The following is a 19,927-nucleotide window of genomic DNA, read 5'->3' as shown; positions in this document are numbered from 1 at the left end:
TTATTCTAGGCTTTCAGAGCCAAGTGAATATTGCTTATTCATGTGCAATCTAATCCTCCACGTGGCCTGGGGGCTGAGAGCAGCAGGGATGACCTGGTTGCAGAGGGGCAAGGAGGGGCTGGAGGGCACGTCCCTGGGCACTGTGGGGCAGACCTGGCATCCTGTGCTCTGGGAGGGCTGGTGCTGGAATAAGGTGTCCCTTGAATGGCTTGGATGCAGGGGCAATGACTGGGAGGGAGTTAGTATGGGCTAGAGGTGGATTGGTGATCAGACTCAGGATCTCTCAGTGGATTCAAGGTACAGAGCGTGCAACTCAAACATCTAGGAGACAGAAATGCCAGGCGCTCCTCTGCCATGCCCCCTTGAAAGGACAGCCAAGCCGCAGATTGATGCACACTCCCAGGCAGAGAATATCTTAATCACCCACTCGGTGGGTGATGGATCATCAGAGGAAGAGCAGCAGAGCTACGGCTCGGCCACCCCGAAGCTCTGACTTGATAACATGTGATAATTCACTTAAGGGCACAGGGAAGGAGAAGATTTCCCAACTGCGGCTAACCAGTGCTGAAGACCTGAAAACAGCCACTTGGGACTGCTTTTATGTTCAGCTGTCAGCTTAGAAGCAGATGTCTAAGTGAACCTGGACATGGGTCAAACAAATATGCTGGGAACTGCATGCAATGCACAGATCTGTTGTTATATCCTGCTGAGGGCCTGTGTGCCCAACCTGCTCCCCTCCAGCCACACAGAAGAAGAGACAGAGAAGAAGGCAATACCTCTCTGTAACGTCTGATGGGGTTTGGGGGGTGATTCTAGCACAGAGACATCACTGAGCAGCAGGCAGTCACCTCTGCAGGGCACAGTGATGGAGTGGGAAAGATAAAGTGGCCCTTTTTTGACCAGTGGAAGCTAAGAGACTAGTGACCAGAGGCCTACTCTCTGGCCACAGGGGCCTTTGACAGCTCAGAGAGTCCAACTATAGGAGAATCCTGTTTTCTATAGGGAAGGGAAGTGCTCCCTAGGAGCCACTGGGTGGAGGACACAGGCATCTTCCCTAACAATCCATCTCTTCATTTTTCTCTCCATCTCCTGCCAAAGAAGTAACCTACAGTGGTTTAGTTTCAACCAAAAGCTGAATTGGCTTGGGGGATGGAATCCTGTGGTTATTCTCCTCATGGAAAGAGGCAATGCCACATTAGGTATGCCCCACCTAAGGGGCAGGACCATAGGTGTTTTTCACATAAGAACACCTGTGCTGTCCTTTAACTGAACAGGTATAATAAGAATAATAGAAATACCAGCAGATATCACTATTAAGTGTTTACCATGCATCAGCCCCTGGGCTAAATAGTTTGTGAACATAATCACTTCTGATCCCCCATTAACTCTTCCTGTTGACTTAGCCCTTCTCCTCTGACCTCACAAACACTCACAACCACATTCCCCAGGATTGAAGCATCTGGGAACTCAGACCAAAAATAAACCCAAGTAATCTCTGAGCAGGTGTGTGTTACCTTGGGTTGGCTCCAGGTGAATGATTAATTTGCTGATACCTTTATTGGCTGGCTTATGGCAGATGGGGATGAGAAGCAGGAAAGCAACTGGACAGGTCAGAAGCCATGAGACACCTGACAGTGAGTTTAGACACTGCAGCCACACTATGTAGCTTGTAAATAGTAGCTTGTCCTTGTGGAGATATTCTAGACTGGCAAAAGTACATGAGAAGGCATTGCAGCACTATTTACAATAGCCAGGACATGGAACCAACCTAAATGTCCATCGACAGATGAATGGATAAAGAAGATGTGGCACATACATACAACGGAATATTAGCCATAAAAAGAAAAGAAATTGAGTTATTTGTAGTGAGGTGGATGGACCTAGAGTCTGTCATACAGAGTGAAGTAAGTCAAAGAGAAAAACAAATACCGTATGCTAATGCATATATATGGAATCTAAAAAAAAAAAAAATGGTACTGATGAACCTGGTGGCAGGGCAGGAATAAAGACATAAACATAGAGAATGGACTTGAGGACACGGGGGTGGGGGCGGTGAGGAGGAAGCTGGGGCGAAGTGAGAGTAGCATCAATATATATACACTACCGAATGTAAAATAGTTAGCTAGTGGGAAGCAGCCGCATAGCACAGGGAGATCAGGTTGGTGCTTTGCGATAACCTAGAGACGTGGGATAGGGAGGGTTGGAGGGAGGCTCAAGATGGAGGGGATATGGGGACATGTGTATGCACATGGCTGATTCACTTTGTTGTACAACAGAAACTAACACAGTATTGTGAAATAATTATACACCAATAAAGGTCTATTAAAAAAATTACATAAGAAGTATTCTTAGCCTCTATTTTACATATGAAGCAACTGAGGTTGAAAGAAGTGGGGTGATTATCCCAAAGTCACATAGCAAGTAAGTTGCACAATCAGGATTTGAACCCCATAGCTGTCTCACACCAAAACCACACCTGTCTCTTTCTAGACCAAATCTCAGTACAGAGGAAGTCATTAACAGAGGAGACATCCTGCCCAACAGAGTCCACATCTTTGAATAGATATTGCACTGGGGATGAATAAGGATAGGAAAGTTCTATTGCTGTAATAGAAAATACCTTTATAGACTGGAGAGTCATTTCCTACACCAGTTTCTCTTTTCCTTGGCTAAGGGTCAGAGTTATAGACTCTCAGAGATAGAAGGGACATTGGAGGACATCTAGTTCCATCCCCTCTTTTTACAGAAGAAGGCAAAGAGGCCCAGACAGAGGAACTGGGATGTTCAAGGTCACACAGCTAATGAGTGATATGATTGAGTCTAGAATTTGGGAATTCTCACTGTTAGGCCCAAGCTCTTCCCATCGCTCTATGAACTTTCTTATGTCTTCGGGTTTTTCCCTCACCTTGAAGCTCCATCACCTTGAAGGACACATGGCAATTTACCCCAATCTCACTTAGTCTGAAGATGAAATGTTCAAAACAAATTTTTCTACTTTCTCCCTACTCCTCCCCGTCTTCCCATCCAACTAACTGGAAGGATGGTTTGGCACCAGAACAATCTACCTGAGACAAGGAAGGGGGCACAGATTTCCTCAATTCCTGGATTGGGAAGATCTTGGTATTAGTTTTTTAGAACGTATCTTGAAGACTTACCTAAAACTACAATAATAAAGATAGCGTTCTACAGATGAAATGATAGACGAAAAGACCAGTTGAACATGGCACAGTCTAGAAGCAGGCCCACACACATATTCAGTCACCTCATTTATGATAAAGGTGGCTGCAATGCCATGGGGACAAGGATGGCCTTTTTCAATAGGTGATGCTAAGTCAACTGGATATCCTTATTTGAAAACAATTTTTTTTTAAATCCCTACCTCACACCAAACAGATAAATATATAATTATAATTCTAAATGAGAATGGTAAAATTATAAAGGCTTTTAGAAAAAAACATGGAAGGATATCTTCAGAATCCAGACTAGATAAAGATTTCTTCAACATGACACAAAATACTTAACCATAAGGGGAAAAAATTGATGAATTAAACTATATTAAAATTAATAACTTCAATTAATAATTAAAAAAAGATAAAACCACATAACTAAGAAGGCAAAAAAGGCAAGCCACAGAGCTGGAGAAGATATTTGCAAAATATATCTCTCTCAAAGGACTCATATTCAGAATATGTAAAGAACACTACAACCCAATAGGAAAAAAGGCAGATAATTCAATAGAAAAAATGGACAAAATACTTGAACTGGCCTTTCTCAAAAGATCTCCAAGTGATCAATAAACATATGAAAAAGTGCTCACCTCTTTTGATAATCAGGGGTCTGTAAATTAAAATCACTATGAAATATCACCCCATTTTCAGTGGAATGTTTAAAATAAAAAAGAGACAACGCCAAGTATTTCGTGAGGATGTGGAACAATCAGAACTCAAACACTACTGGTAGGAGTGAGAATTGGAACAAAAACTTGGGAAAACATTTTGGCGGTTTCTACTGATACAAAACGTACACATTTCTTAGAGCTAACAGAAAAAGCATGTGTATTTATCAAAAGACAGACACAAGTATGTTCAGAGCAGCATTTTAGTAAAAGCAAGCTATTGGAAAAAACCCAAATATTTATCAAAAATGGAATGGATAAATAAATTGGGTACATTCACACTCTGGGAAACTATATAGAAAAGAGAGAACAAACTATAACCAATGCAGCATCATGGATAAGTCTCATAAATATGGTGAGTGAAAGTAAGCAGACACAACCGTGAACATGCTAGATGATTCCATTTATATAAGTCAGAAGCAGGTAAAACGAATCTATAGTGTCAGAAGTCAGGATAGTGGTTACCTTTGAAGGGAGATGGTAACTGGGAAGAGGCAGAAGGGGAGCCCCTGGGTAGGGCAAGTGGAAATATTCCTTTGTCTGATATCATGGTGCATTTGGTGAAAACCACTGAGTTGTACATTTATGCTAAAGTACCATAAAACATATCTTCAACTTATTTTTCTCTTCTAAAATGGAGGAAAGTCAGGAGAGAGGGACGTAACAGATTTATACCTACTTCAAGCCTGCCGTCATGCTAGATTTGACAGGCGTTAACTCATGTAATCCTCCCAACCATCCTGTGAGATAGGTGTTAGGTCCTCCATTTCACAGATGAGGAAACTAATACCCCAAAAGTGTAATTGTCCAAGGCCATGCCATTAGCAAGTGCTGGAATGAGATGCGACCTAGGATTTGAATCCAGGTTTGCCTGGGCCAGGAGCCCGTCTTTCCTCCACATCATGGTACTTTCAAGGAAATGGCCCTAGCGTTGGGGTCAGAAAACCTGGTTTTGAATCCTATCACTCACATGTTGTGTGACTGTGGGTAAATCGATCTAACTGGTTTTCATCTGTGCTTTGGGGAATTTTGGCAGGGGTGGGGAGGTGATACTGGTAGAAGACTCTAGAAATGTACACAAAGTCACATCACAGAGCCCTGTGCTCAGCAGATGCAGAATCCTTTTTGCTTCATCTAAACCCTACTAGGCATTCATATGCTTCCTAGCAGGCGTCGTGCACCCCACAGCAAAATTCACCGTGCCCCTCTCCCTGGGGTCACCATTCAAGTGAATTCAGCTGGAAGTGAACATCAAGGGCAAGTTTGCTGGGAAAAAGGAGGCATGTTCAGCCTGAGGGTGTATGTGAAAGTGGGCAGAAGGCCTTGCTTCGGTGTTGAGGGAGTTTGCTGGTGACCTTATGAAAATGAGCTTCAGGTCTGTTGTTTTAACACCAGCTGGCAGAATTGAGTCGTCTCCCCTTGAGTTGTCTCCGTGATAGGAGAGGTTGGAAACGTGGAGAAGGATCTTCCAAAACCTGCTAGAATCACTCTCTTAAAAACAGCAGATTCTGCAAGCTCCTTTCACAGCAGAACTGAGTGAAACTTTTTTTTGAGTCCCCTAAGAATAGTCAGGAAAATGGATGCAAGGTAAATAGCATCTGTATTTGTTCAACATTATGTCACCTGCCCCACGTAGCTTAATATCTGCTTAGGAATTGGGAGCTCCTTGGGCTGGCAGGGGGAGTGGGGACCTGAGCTCTACAGGGTGCCCTTCAGAACAGGACATGTGGATGGATTTTTTTTATGAACTTATGATCACGGTCCCGTACTATACGTGAGGCACATGAAAAAAAGATGCCAGTTCTGGGTAACGTGGAAGCGTTGTCTTTCTGTGTCCACACCTCAAAGACCTTCTCCCCCTTTTAAAGGCCCAGAGATCAGTGCTATGAGGTGGGTGGGGGAAAGCAAGAGTTTTCAGAGGGAGGGATGGGGGGCCGTGAGCCGGAGCCAAGCCCCCAGCCTGCCCACCCCTACCCTCCCGCCCCCCACCCCGCCCCCGGTCTTCACCGAAGTCTTCATTTCTCTGTTCCTACATTGCACACATTGATCTGCTGTGTGCAAAGGTGCAAAGCAAGTTGGCAGGAGCACTGGATTGTATCAGGTCTATGAGGGAATAAATATACTTGGGTTTTTAGTTTAAATGAGTTGAGAGCTAGGGAATGGCTTGACAGCCATGGGGAGCCCAAGCGTCTGTTTCCCATCAAATAAGTCCCTTTGTAGGTTGTAGCTGTCAGTCAACGTTGCCCCATGGCTACCTGCCCTTGGGGACAGATGTCCCCACCCATGCTGCTGGCCTGTCACTGCAGAGCAGAGGCGGGGTGGTTGGTGGCCGGCGGCTGGGAGGGTCGTCCTTTTCACACTGCCCTGACGTCTCCCCAGTCAAGGTCTTGTCCCTAACGCATGAGCTTTTCTCAGGGGCAAGGGATGGGCTGAGAGGGGACCCTAGGCTCTGGGTTCTTCACACCCAGCCACCTGGGTACAGCCTGTCTGTTCTGCTACCTTTTCTAATATTAATATCTTGATTAATTCCAGACCAATTGTCCTTTTTTTTTCTTCTTATTTCCTAGCCTTTGCAAACCACCTACTCCTCTGTAAGAGTGACTTTGATTGAAGTTTGAAGTTTTCAGGTTCAGCTGTTTTCTAGTTACTTGGTATTAGAAAATGTAGCCATTTCCCCCCAATAAAGAGGGAAAAGGTCCTCCTCCCTTCCCCCTCCTCCCCTCCCCTCCCGGCATCTCCTGATGTGTCATAACTTTAAAAAAGGCCTGCAAGATATAGTTATTTATTCTTCTCCATCCTTCCCTCAACTCGATTTTGGGCTGAGGCCAAAAATGGGGGGAAACAATGAAGCAGCCATCCGAATAGTCTCCTTCAAAGCAGAAGTGTTTGTTCCTGTGACCGCTGCCCTCCCGAGGCTGCTGTCTGGGAATGGGGGTGTGGTAGTGGGGAGATTAGGGGGGTCAGGGGTGCACTCATCACCCGCCCCTGCACGGGCCGGCCCTATGCCGTGGCCAAGGCTGAATGGTTATGAAAGACCCTCTTGTATTGGATACAGTCAGCCCAGAGGGCGCCCCCTCAGAAGGTCACGGGCTCCTCCCAGGGTCGACCTTGCTGAAATTTATAGCTTCCCTCAATAAATCTATTGTGTGGCTCCTTAGGAAGCCGTGGGGGTGAGTCAGTGCTTGGGGACCTGGGGAGGTGGAACCAGGCAGGGACCAGGGAACCCCTGCTGGGGCAGGAGGAGTGGGCAGAGAAGGCAGTGTCCCCTCCCTCCCCTTCCTCTCCAGGCTGGGCCTCTTTTCAGAAGGAGGCAGTGGCTACCTGCACACCCTTGGGGATGCTCAGAAGCTTGGCTCTGAACCTCTGCGCCAAGTGAGATGAGGGGGCCCTGGAAGGGAGTTTGTGCCTGGAGAGAACGGGTGCATGGTGCCGCTCCCCAAAAGACAGCAGGAACCCTTTCTCCCAAACCAGCCAGACCTCATCAATGGGTCATGCCAGAGGTTCTTCCCTGTCCACAGTTACGGGGGTGGGGGTGGCGTAGTGGTTGAGAGTCGGCCTGCCGATGTAGGGGACATGGGTTCGTGCCCCGTTCCAGGAAGATCCCACATGCTGCGGAGCGGCTAGGCCCGTGAGCCATGGCCGCTGAGCCTGCGCGTCCGGAGCCTGTGCTCCGCAACGGGAGAGGCCACAACAGTGAGAGGCCCGCGTACTGCGAAAAAAAAAAAAAAGCTTTGGGGGTCCGAGCACAGGCCCTGAGCCTAATCTGGAATTTCCCTGCGGGGCAGATGAGAGCCGTGGAGCCGAGTGTAGATCCGCCCGCCCCCACCATCCCGGCCCCATCGCAGCTCACCTGGCTGATCTCAGCCTTCGCCCCTCCTCGCTCCAGCCTTCTGGGAGGAGCAGGCTGAGGTCAGGAGGCAGCAGCTGAAAGGTAGGCCTCGACTCTGCTGGGGGAGGGTCGGGGCCCAGGAATACCGCAGGCTTGGGCGAGGAGGCTGTGGGGAGAAGGGCCTGTAGAGTGGGGTGCAGGCTGAGCTGGGGAACAGGAGACTGAGTTTACGTGGAGGGTGGTTGAAGGGCTCAGTCCGAACTCCAGGTGTCGGCTTGAAGCGGGGCTGCAATATCCCTGCTCAGAGTGGTCCCCGGGCTGGGGGTGGGGAGAGGCTGGCAAAGGAGGCCAGCCCGTTCAGAGAAGCTCCGGGAGGCCCAGACATTGGCAGGAACTCAGCTTCTCTTCTGCCTCGCCATTATCCACACATACTTGTCCTCTGCCTCAACAAGCCTCAAATGAATCACTTCTGCCTCAAAATTAAAAAAGGAAAAACTATAAACAGTCCCATAGATGCATGAGTTAAGCTCAGAGCCTCTGCAGCAGCAGCCCAAGGGGAAGTCACAGCTCACTTCCAGCTGGGGGTTCAGGCAGAAGTGGCCTGTGCGTATAAATGCTGTGTCCCGTGACCGACTTTGGAGTTGTAAGGGGTATATTTGTTAAATTCTCGTCAATATCCAAGGGGCCCTGTGTTTACTCCATTAGGAAACCTGATAGAGGTAATCAATGCTGCAAGGACTAGTTAACTCCTGAGGGAAGGCAAATATAAACAGCAGCGATCAAATAGAGGTAAAATGCCCCCCACTGCATTTGGTTATAGGGTGGCTGCCAGCAGGGCCGTGCCGCAAGCCTGGGCTGTCAGGGGGGCCTGGCTCCTCCCCGGAGGGCAGGAGTGGACAGGGGACCTGTTGGAAGTCAGGGCCTGGCTGGCTGCTGAATGTGGGTCAGGTTCCACATTAGCTGTGGGCCTTGGGCAAGTCAGGTGGCCTCCCTGGCCCTTAGTGTCTTTATCGGAAGGGCAATCACTAATGTTGAGATGCACTTCACAGCTCATCAAGGACTTTCATTATCTTACTTGATATTCTTCACCCTTTGAGGTGGGCATCATTATCATTATTTCCATTTCACAGGTAAAAAAAATGCAGCTCAGAGACATTAAATGACTTCACTAAGGCCACAGGCAGATAGAACAATTGAATCATAAATCCAGGCTCTCTCCTATATGCTTTCTTTCCTCTAGGCCATACCATTTCTGGAAGGGCTTTACACAGTATTACCTCATACGATCCCTCTAATCCCATAAGGTGGTTACTTACTGTTACCACCAAGTTACAAATTAAGAAGTCAGATCCCCAGGTTCAGAGAAGTAAGAGACTGTTCCAAGGTCATACAGATTATCCTAGTCACTACAGCCAACACCACTGCTTGTTCAGATCATACCAGTGCAAGGAAGGGCTGGGACAAGCTGATATCCGAGGTCTTTTCTGTGTAAAACATGCTGTGTTACTTTAACTTTCTTTTCCAGCCTCACTTGCTTAGAGAATTCCTTTCTTCATATACCACCATGGTCACAAATTAGTCTGGTGCCTCCAGGTGAAAGAGCATCAGGAAGGAGACACAGAGAGGCTGGGTCTGGGTTGTGGGGTGGAGCCCTGAGAGTAGCCACACTCTCTCCCCATCATGGTTTTCTGCTGCCCCACCCCTGCCCTCCCTGGCTCAGGAAACTCAGGAAACCTATCAGCTCCCTGGAACCCTGATTGGACAACAGATCCAGGGCTCTGTGAGGCCGGGCTTACACATCTCAGCAGTAGTCAAAGACTTCTCCCTAGGGTGAGTCCACCCTGGAGTTAACCTCTTTTATTCTTTTAGTTATGATTGAGCTTAGGTCCTTTACCTGTGGAGTGCTGGTTAGCTCCAGCCAAGTCTCAGGGGGGACCCTCCAAGATTACTGGAGAGAAGATTTCTCTCCCTCTTTTGAAAAGGGGGCAGTCAATAGGGAATCTTCTTGCCCAACATCACATCCTAATGTCCACTTTTTACCCTGCATGGGGAGACCGGAAGAGATAGCTAGGGCTCTGGGATTATTATTAATAGTGATTTCTCATTTTACACGGGTTGCTTCCCTTGTCATTTACAGACAGCGTTTACCTACATTATCTCATCTAGTTTTCAAATTCAATGTAGGGTCCAAGACTATTTTGATTCCTGTCCTATGAAGGAATAAAGAAACTGGACCTAAGAGAGTCCAGGTGATTGGTTCAAGGTCATGAACTAGAAAGAAGCAGAGCAGGATCTTCCCAATGCTTGGTCCAGCCTTCTTTTCACTTGAGCAGAGTTGTTCCTCCAGCTGTCCTGTGAAATGCTGTGACGGTGGCTCTCGGAAGGCGGTGTTGGTGGCGATAAAGAAGCGGCTGTGGTCTGGGAGGTGAAAGGTTCCAGGAGCTTGACAGGAGGCAGTGGCCTCTCTACCCCCAACAGGCAGGTGATGCTTCTCACGGGGAAGCCCCCATAAATGTTTGATGTATAAATGAATGAATGAGTAATTGAGTGACCAGATCTCAGCTTTCCCGATTCCTAGTCAAACGTACTGCCCAGGACACCACTCTCATTCCAGCAGTTTTTCATTGATCCGAAAATGTAAAAATCAGTCTTCAGACCTTAAAAATAAACCCACCCATGGGCCTTTTGCTGAGAGGAAATACAAGAAGCAGTGTGGGAGTGGGGGGGAGAGGGAAGAGATTTTCAAGGTAGGGACTTGAAGCAGGGACTTGCCTGGCCCTGTGGTCGAAGGGCACCCAGCACAAGGAGCTGCCCATGGTGCTTCCCTGGCAGCCGCATGTCTGGGGACGGAGAGACGAGAGCCAATCCCATCCTTTCTGTAGGGCCCGTTGGACATGTAGCCTTGGGGTCCAGCCAGAGCCCAGGCTTCAGAACGGAGGAGGACCGCTAAGCAGGAACTGCGGCTGCCTCATTCCAAATCTCTTCTGAATTTCATTTGTGACAAACCACTCTTCATAAACCTCAGAACTGCCCATCGTCACCGGGGTGAGGGAAGCAATGCTGCTGAGAGGGAAAAACAATTAGAAATACAATTAGTGTTATAAAAGCAGGTCATAAATATTTGAGTTCTCTCTCTGGAGAGGAGGGACAAGATGACAGCTCATAATTCCTTGTATTGACAAAAGAGGAAACAGTCCATGAAACTGGTCATTTGCCTGGGCATTTTTATCTATCAGATCCAAGAGTCAGAACAAGGGAAGCATGAATGATTGGATTAGCTGCCCAGCCTTTATGTGATTTTGCAGCATCAGCAATACGCAATGACTGCAACCCTCAGATGTGGGCATGCACACGCGCGCACACACACACACACACACACACACACACACACGCGCACGCCAGCACAGTGGACACGCTCCCACACAGCTAGGCAGAGGTGACCACGGGCTCGGACACTCCCATTCAACAGCAGAGGAGGATGAACTTCTCCACCAAGGTCAGATGTAGAAAAACATAAGGATCCTCCCTTGGAGTTCTTCCTCTGCATCCTTGGAGGAGAATGACAGAGCCCGGGGCATCCTCTAACGTCCCATCTTCCTCTCAAGGGCCCAACCCCTTGTGATGCCCTTTGAGTTGGTGTCATGTGTGCCTTGGCCTCTCCTTCCAAGCGTCCATTTGGTTGTTCCTTGGGTGGTCTTGGCTCCACGACATGCTGGATGAAGCAAGGCCTGTTCATCTGGTAACCCCAGCCCCTCCAGTGCCTGGCTTCTCACTTAAACTCTCTGGAGCTCCGGGGCGCCTCCATGCCCCGGGTGGGGAAGATGGGGGGTGGGCATGGGGATTGCAAGTGCCCTGAGCTGTGTGGGACCCAGGCCCCCCCTGCAGGCATATGCAACCACCTGGCACCTATGCCCACCAGCAGGAAGCAGAGCTCCCATTGCTGGGGGCACTGTGCCAGCATGGCAGATGGGCATGTGTGTCAGCCGCCAAGGGACCTCAGCTAGGATCCAAATAGGTCTGCATTTTTGGAGGGCAGGACATTCTCTCCTTTGCTCCCCTTTAACGCAAGACAAGCTGATGAAACCATCTATCTGTGTATCGCCTTGGTTCCTGGATGCATGTAACTCCACTTACCCCCATTACTGGGGAGGATGAAAGGATGGATGGGGCACACTGGCCCCTTTCAGTGTTCATATACACCTACCTATGTTCTGGGCATGTGCACCCCTGTACCGAGAGGCATGGGATCCCGGAATTGACTTGCTGGGAATTTTCTTTGGCTTTCTGACAAATAATTGCCAGCTTGATTACCTGAAAGTGGTGGGAAGCTCACTGCCTCACGGACAGCTCCTCCTTTGCTGGCTAAGAGTAGTTGTTGGACAATTTTATTCCATAATACAAAATCTGCATCCAGATTAATTCCGGCTCTGCCCTGGAGCAACTGAGAACAAATCTGCCTTCTCTTCCTATACGACAGCCTTCAAATATTTTAAACCAATGCTCATATCCCTGAAGAATCTTTGCTTCTCTAGGCTAAGTACTTCCCATCCGTTCAGTTCCTACAGTCATACCTTGAGTGACATAAGACCCAGATTGCTCGTTAGAATTGCATAGTGGATTGTTAAAAAAAGCAACAGGTGCTGAATTCAGACCTAGCTGAGTGTGAATCACCCTCATTCAGTGGAGTTGACTGAATGGAGACCTGGTATTTGCCGTCGGAGCTGCCATCTTGCAATTCAGTTACCCACACGTTTGGGTTAAATAGCATGTACTGAACTGTTACTCTATGATAAGGGATCTATCCTTATTAAAAGTAGGTATTATTACTTCTGTTTTAGAAATTTAAAAAACTGGTACGTAGAGGTGACCTAGCTTCCTGCGGATCATACAGCCAGTCTATGAAAAGCAAGGTTATGAACCTATCATGGTTTTTGTTTCCAAGTCAAGTACGTGTCCATGACTGGAGATTGAGTGGGATACTGGAAATACATATGATGTGCATATGTAAGTATATCCGTCCATGGTGGAAGGCCATCTTGTCAACAAGAACACTCCTGAAGCAGGGGTATGTGCAGGGGTAGGAGTGATGGAAGGGGCCCTTCACCCTTTCCTCTCTGTACTCTTTTTCTGTGTTTTTAAGACTACAGTATCTTCAAGTTATTCTCATGTATTTGAAACACACATAAAATGATTTAGACTGTGTCTTCAAGTTGGTTAAAGTCCAATGGATGAGCCAAAATATACTTAAGAATAACTTCCCAAGTGTCAGAGGCAGTGTGGCCTGAGGGCTAAGAGCACGGACCTTGGGGCTCTGGAGCCTGGGTCCCAATCACAACTCTACCACTTGTGGGCTCTGTGACCTTGGACAAGTTAATCAATCTCTTCGTTCCTCCATTGCCTCGTCTGTAAAATGGGGATAACAATTTTTAGTACACATCTCATAGGATATGTTTGTCAAGAACAAAGAGCTTCAGTCTTTTTTGGATTGAGGTATACTTTATATATGGTACAATTAACCCTTTTCAGTGTACAGTTTTATGAGTTTTGACATGTAAAGTCATGTAAAGTCATGTAATCACTACCACAATAAAAATACAGAACAGTTCCATCAACCCTCCATATATCTCTTGAGTCCCTTTTCATTCAATCACCTTCCCATCCTCAGCTCCTGGCAACTACTGATCTGTTTTTTTTGTTTTTGTTTTTCTGCGGTACACGGGCCTCTCACTGTTGTGGCCTCTCCCGTTGCGGAGCACAGGCTCCGGACGCGCAGGCTCAGCGGCCGTTGCTCACGGGCCCAGCCGCTCCACGGCATGTGGGATCTTCCTGGACCGGGGCACGAACCCGTGTCCCCTGCATCGGCAGGCGGACTCTCGGCCACTGCGCCACCAGGGAAGCCCCCTAATCTGTTTTTTGTTCCTATAGTTTGCCTTTCCCAGAGTATCCTGTGAATATAACTATACAGTATGTAGCCTTCTGGGTCTGGCTGTTTCACTTAACATAATATTTGAGACTCACTCATGCTGTCGTATATGTCAGTAATTCATTTTTGTCATTGCCGAGTAGGAGTCCATTGTATGGCTATACTACAGTTTTACACCCATTCACTAGATGAAGGACCTTGGGTTGTTTCCAGTTTTGGGTGATCATGAATAAACTTCTCTACACATTCACATACAGGCTGCGTGTATATGTCAGTTCATTTCATATGGTAAATACTTAGATTGGAATTGCTAGATCATTTGCAAGTATATATTTAACTTTATAAGAGACTGCCAAACCGTTTTCCAAAATGGCTGTATCATTCCACATTCTCACCCACAATGATAGAGAGTCCTCCTTGTCGTATATCCTCCCCAGCACTTGGTATCATCACTCATTCATTCATTTATAATTTTAGCCATTCTAATAGGTATGCAGAGTTATCTCACTTTAGAACATGGAGCATCTTTTCATGTGATTGTTTGCCATCTGTGTATCTTTTTTTGGTGAAATGTCTGTTGCTCATTTTTAAGAAATGGGAGGTTTATTTTCTTATTGTTGAGTTTTGAAAGCTCTTTATGTAGTCCTGATTCAAGTCCTTTGGCAGATACGTGTTTTGGAAATATTTTCTCCTTGTCTGTGGCTTGTCTTTTAAGTCTTTCAAGAATGTCTTTTGGGGCTTCCCTGGTGGTGCAGTGGTTGGGAATCTGCCTGCCAACGCAGGGGACACGGGTTCGAGCCCTGGTCCGGGAGGGTCCCACATGCCGCGGAGCGGCTGGGCCCGTGAGACACAACTACTGAGCCTGTGCTCTGGAGCCCACGAGCCACAACTACTGAGCCTGCGTGCCACAACTACTGAAGCCCATGTGCCTAGAGCCCGTGCTCCGCAACAAGAGAAGCCACCGCAACGAGAGGCCTGCGCACCGCAGCGAAGGGTAGCCCCCACTCGCTGCAACTAGGGGAAGCCCACGAGCAGCAATGACGACCCAACATAGCCAAAAAATAAATTAATTAAATTAAATTAATTTTAAAAAAAGAATGTCTTTTAAAGAGAAGTTTTTAGCATTGATAAAATCCAATTTGTCAATTTTCTCCTTTATGGGTCATGATTTTGGTGTTACCTAAAGTCACAATTTTTTTTTTATATTTCTGTCTAAAGGTTTTATAGCTCTAAAGGTTTACTTTAGCTTTTACTTTCCTTTTGGGGTAAAATTTTGTATATGGTGTGAGGGAAGGTTAAGGCCTCTGGTGCTACGGCTGCTGTTGGACTCCTTGGATCCTCCTTCGTCCTCTCGGCCAGGCTGTTTGTATTCTTTAGAGAGTTTTGACATAACGCCTGTGCTAGTATATATAACTCTGCTTAACTAGGCTGGCCTCTGCTGCCCTGGGCATCTCTTAGACTCGAGCGGGACAGAGTTGCAATCTTTCCAAGCCACTCAGTAATTATTTCCCACTCAGAACACAAAGCATGCTAAGAGCTAGAAGTTGCTTAGTGTGCAGGCTGCCTGGGGGTTGGGACATGTCCATTGAGAGATGTGCTGGGTCTAGCTTAGTCACACATAAGCCATGGATTGCAGCCTTGAGAGTTGGTTGGTCGCACTGCACATTGGGCTTCGGCCCTGGGCCTTTGGGTGTGACCATCTGAGGAGAGCTGCCGACCAACGAATCCTGAGGTTCTGAGAGGTGGATGGGTAGCAGGGGAGGTGAGTGCAGTCTAAGTCTCTGAGAAAATACGTGCCAGTGGAGCAAACACAAGAGTCTCTTATCAGTAGCTGATTTTCACTCTCTCCCTTTCCTGATCGTAAAGACAAACAGCAATGCTACAGCACCTGGGAAATGCCTGCGGTGCCAATATCCCCTTGTCTCCGCACTCATCTTACCACGTCACACCTTTCCCTTCTCCTGTGCCAGTGTCTGGAGCAGGGGAGTGGTGGGGGGAGGGGAGGAAGGAAGGAAGAGTGGTTCAGGCTGAAGGCAGAGCTTCAAGGCTTTGAAGTGTGAACTCAGCAAGGGCTCCAGATGTTCGCATTTCTACTCAAGGCACCAAAACAAGATCCAGCAGCCTGAGCTCGGGCAAAGGAAAACAGAACCAACAGAGTCCCTAGCCTGGAAATATTCCTGGAAAATTCCTTTGTCCCTATCCTCCTGCCTCTGACCCAGATAGAAGAGCCCAAAAGAGGTGGTACAACCTCTTTCGGTTACTATCTCAAGGGTCAACCTTGATTTAGGCATTTTGGTATCAGTACTGGTATTTAGGCATATGGGATCTATGCAAAGGGAGTTAGCTGGTGGGCAGAGGCAGGAAGTGGGATCAGGAAGGGGCCAGAGAGACGGTGGAGGTGGGGATGGAGGGATCGGGAAATGAGAAATCCAAGTGCTGATGCTCTAACACTTCGGGGGTTCCAAGCAGAGAAGGTCTCACTTCGGAGCAGGCAACTCAGGGGTTCTGCTAGTTCCCTTGGCCAAATTACCGAATTCCCCTGGGCTGCTGCATTTCATTTGTAAAAGAGAGGAGTTAACACTTTCCCCCCTCAACTACCACCACTAAGGGTGCTTGACCCAGAACTTGCTCTAAGTGATCCAGGAACTAGATTTGCCGTCTCAAGGCCTTCATTGATTTCTGTGTTAAAATACAGGGTTAGAGGAGATGATTTCTCTGATTCCTTTCAGGAGCTTACCTTCTATGATTTTATTTTATTTTTTAAATTTAAAAAGTTTGTATTTAAGTATAGTTGATTTATACCTTCTATGACTATAATTTTTATTTTTTTATTCTAAGCCTAAAAATTCCTGAAGAGCTATTAGACTGGGTAAAGTTACTGGAGAAGTGCTCCACTGGTGCTGAGAGAAGGATGAGAAGATGCAGCCTTAGATTATAGTGAAGGGATAGAATTTGAACTGTGACTTCCCCACTTTTCTGCTTCTCTTTATCTTACACATCTTTCAAGACGCTTAGCTCAAGGCCCATATGGTCTGGGAGGCCTTCCAGTACCAGCTCGGTAAATGCACTCTTTTGTAAATATAATCTGTGTGTGCAGCACAGTTTGAGCTGTATTAATTAATTCATTAATGTACTTACTTATACTGCCTTGTGCCAAAGTGGAGTTATGGTGGCTTACACAGATATGTGAAACAGAGTGAGATAATATATATTAGAAGCAAATGGGAAAGGAAAATATGAAAACAAAGGAAGAAATATCACACGGGATCAGGAATGAGGCTAATATAAGCATAAAGAGCTTGAAATCCTAAGCACCTACTACTGGTGACCAGGGCCTGAGTTTAGAATCTAGGGTTTTGGGCAGCCAGTCTCACAATTACAGTGTCTGTAAGATGGGAGAACAAAAGGAAGGAAGGAGGGAAGGAGGGGAGAGGAGGGGAAAGGAGGGGTTGGAGAAAGGAGGGGAGGAGAGGGAAAGGCAGGGAGGAAAGAATGGAGATGGGGAGGAAAAAAGGAAAGAAGATTGTTTAGGAGAAACCCAACTTTCCCAATGCTGACCCAGGAAGGCGCTTTCCTGGGGGCCTTCCTAGGGAGAGCTCTACCGGATGAACATTGTGACCCGATGATCAAGGTCCTCAACAACAGCCTCACAGGAGATGCAGCGCCTCACTTTTTTAGGTTGCTCCCCATAACATCCTCCTCCACACAGACCAAACTTTAACTCAGGAAAATAGGAGAGCAGAAGGACATGGTCCAGGAGACAGCTCTCTGCTCACCTGGTTTAATCCTGGGGCCGATTCATTGTTCATGTTTCCAGAGGGAGGGAGGGACTACACATCCTTCAGGCACTTTTATGCATTTTCTTTCTCTCAGCTGGGCTTTTGATGGACACTGCATGGCAGTGAGTTTGAGACTATATTCCCTGTCAAATACCTAAAGTGCAGCTATTGGGTTGCCAATTAATATGGACCCATATGCCTTACAAACACACAAACTGTTAGAATCTGTCAACCCTGGGGTAGGGCTGTCATTCTATTATGAAAATGGATGCACCTACCCAGGAGCTGGGCTGGATCACAGGGCCACCCCCTTGGCTCTGAGCTAAGCTGAAGGGGTTTGCAGGGTGATTGATCCCCTCCTAGGCCAAGCGTGTCTGTACTATAGGATGGAGTGATTTCTCCAGGAACGGAGACCCTCTGATTCTGCCCTTCCTAAAACGAGAGGCTTTGTCTATGTGATTTCCAAGTTCCCTTCTGGCCCAAACATTGCTAATTCCAGAAGGAAAATGCTTCATGGGAGGAGGGCTGTTAAACACTGGAGTGGTCTGCCATTGGAACGGAGAAATTGCCTGCCTCAGAGATGCAGAGTCCCATGCGGTCTGGGGTAAATTGGAACAGATCTGCCTGGAGGCAGGGAGCTGGACAGGATTGGCCTCTGGAATGTTTATCAAGGTGTCCCAGCAGTGGGTATTCAGCTGGCTTACCATCTTGTCTCATAAGTGTGTACGACCTGCTTGTGTCATTTGTATCCTCCGGGCTCATGCCTCCCTCCTCCTGGGGGGGACGTGCATGTGGACTGTGGTCCATGTGGATCTTGCCCCTCCCCCATTAGCAGCTGCAGCACCGGAGCCCCCTCTTCAGAGTCTTTCCTGGGAAATGTATTAGGCAGCACAGCACTCTGCTCATAAAAATACAATAAATGGCCCGGCAAGTGGTCGGCAGCATAATGACTCTAACCCAGCGGCGTTCTTGGAAGGGCCTCTTCAGAAGCAAAGCTGAGAAGACTTAAAGGAAATCTTTGGGGGTAACTAGGTTTCTGGAAAGCAGGAACTTCTTAAATCATGGAGAGTCAGAAAGGACCTGGTCTCTAAATCGTACATCTGGCCAGGCTGAGCCCCGAAGGCCCCTCTGTTGCCCACCTCCCCGCTCCTTGGAGGGCTGTTGGCCATGAAGCAGCCCCTCTTTAAAAACATTTTTTTTCACATCTTTATTGGAGTATAATTGCTTTACCATGGTGTGTTAGTTTCTGCTTTATAACGAAGTGAATCAGCTATACGTATACATATATCCCCATATCCCCTCCCTCTTGCGTCTCCCTCCCACCCTCCCTATCCCACTCCTCTAGGTGGACACAAAGCACCGAGCTGATCTCCCTGTGCCATGCGGCTGCTTCCCACTAGCTGTCTATCTTACATTTAGTAGTGTATATAAGTCCATGCCACTCTCTCACTTCGTCCCAGCTTACCCTTCCCCCTCCCCAGGTCCTCAAGTCCATTCTCTACATCTGTGTCTTTATTCCTGTCCTGCTCCTAGGTTCTTCAGAACCTTTTTTTTTTTCTTAGATTCCATATATATGTGTTAGCATAGGGTATTTGCTTTTCTCTTTCTGACTTACTGCACTCTATATGACAGACTCTAGGTCCATCCACCTCACTACAAATAACTCAGTTTCATTCCTTTCTCTGGCTGAGTAATATTCCATTGTATACATGGGCCACATCTTCTTTACCCATTCATCTGTCGATGGACACTTAGGTTGCTTCCATGTCCCGGCTATTGTAAACAGTGGGCAGCCCCTCTTTTCACGTTCATGTGTTACATTCAGCCCTCTAGAGACCCACCCTGACCCACATGAGAAAACCCTGGTCACTGAGAGGCCCAGGGAGGCTGAGGTAAGAAGCGGCTTTCCTGCCTGGTGTGGGACGCTACCAGCTGGATAGATGGCTTTTTGTTTGGGTGGCACATGGGTGAGGGGTTCATGGCAGCAGAAGAATGGCTGTGATAACTGAACAAAAATGCCTTTCAGCCTCGTGATCCCTTGTCAAGGACTGAAAGGAAAACTTCCAACCTACTTCCTTCTAATTCCCCGAAGTCCCTTCCCCCCTCTCGCTAGTGTTTAGGCCTCGAAAGTAGTTGAAAGCCTGGCCGGTGCCTAGTAGGAGGGATGATGCTGGCTTACCTTCTTTCCTGGTGCCCCGCCCTCCAACCCTTCCCCACGTCCTCTTAAATGGAGAGGGAAGTAAACTCACCTCTGTTCTCTGGGCTCCCGGAGTCCCAGCTCCCACCCCACTCCTTCCCTTGGGGGTTACGTGGGGGGCCCGAGCCGAAGGGCCTGGACTGAAAGGCCCATTCCTACCAGCACTGCCTGCGAGCTGGGGCAGGTAGCAGTTAAGGAGTGAAAAGCAATCAGGGGATTCTGGGGCCTCTGTGGCACGCAGACCTTCAGGGCATTCAGGGAAAGTAGATTAAAAAAAAAAAAAAAAAAGAAATCTTTTTCCAGA

The sequence above is a fragment of the Aethalodelphis obliquidens genome, unplaced genomic scaffold, assembly GCF_003676395.1.
Source record: "Aethalodelphis obliquidens isolate GAN/ISIS:26980383/991018 unplaced genomic scaffold, ASM367639v1 scaffold46, whole genome shotgun sequence".
NCBI lineage: Eukaryota > Metazoa > Chordata > Mammalia > Artiodactyla > Delphinidae > Aethalodelphis > Aethalodelphis obliquidens.
The sequence above is the reverse complement of the archived record's forward strand: the minus strand, read 5'-3'. Positions refer to the sequence as shown.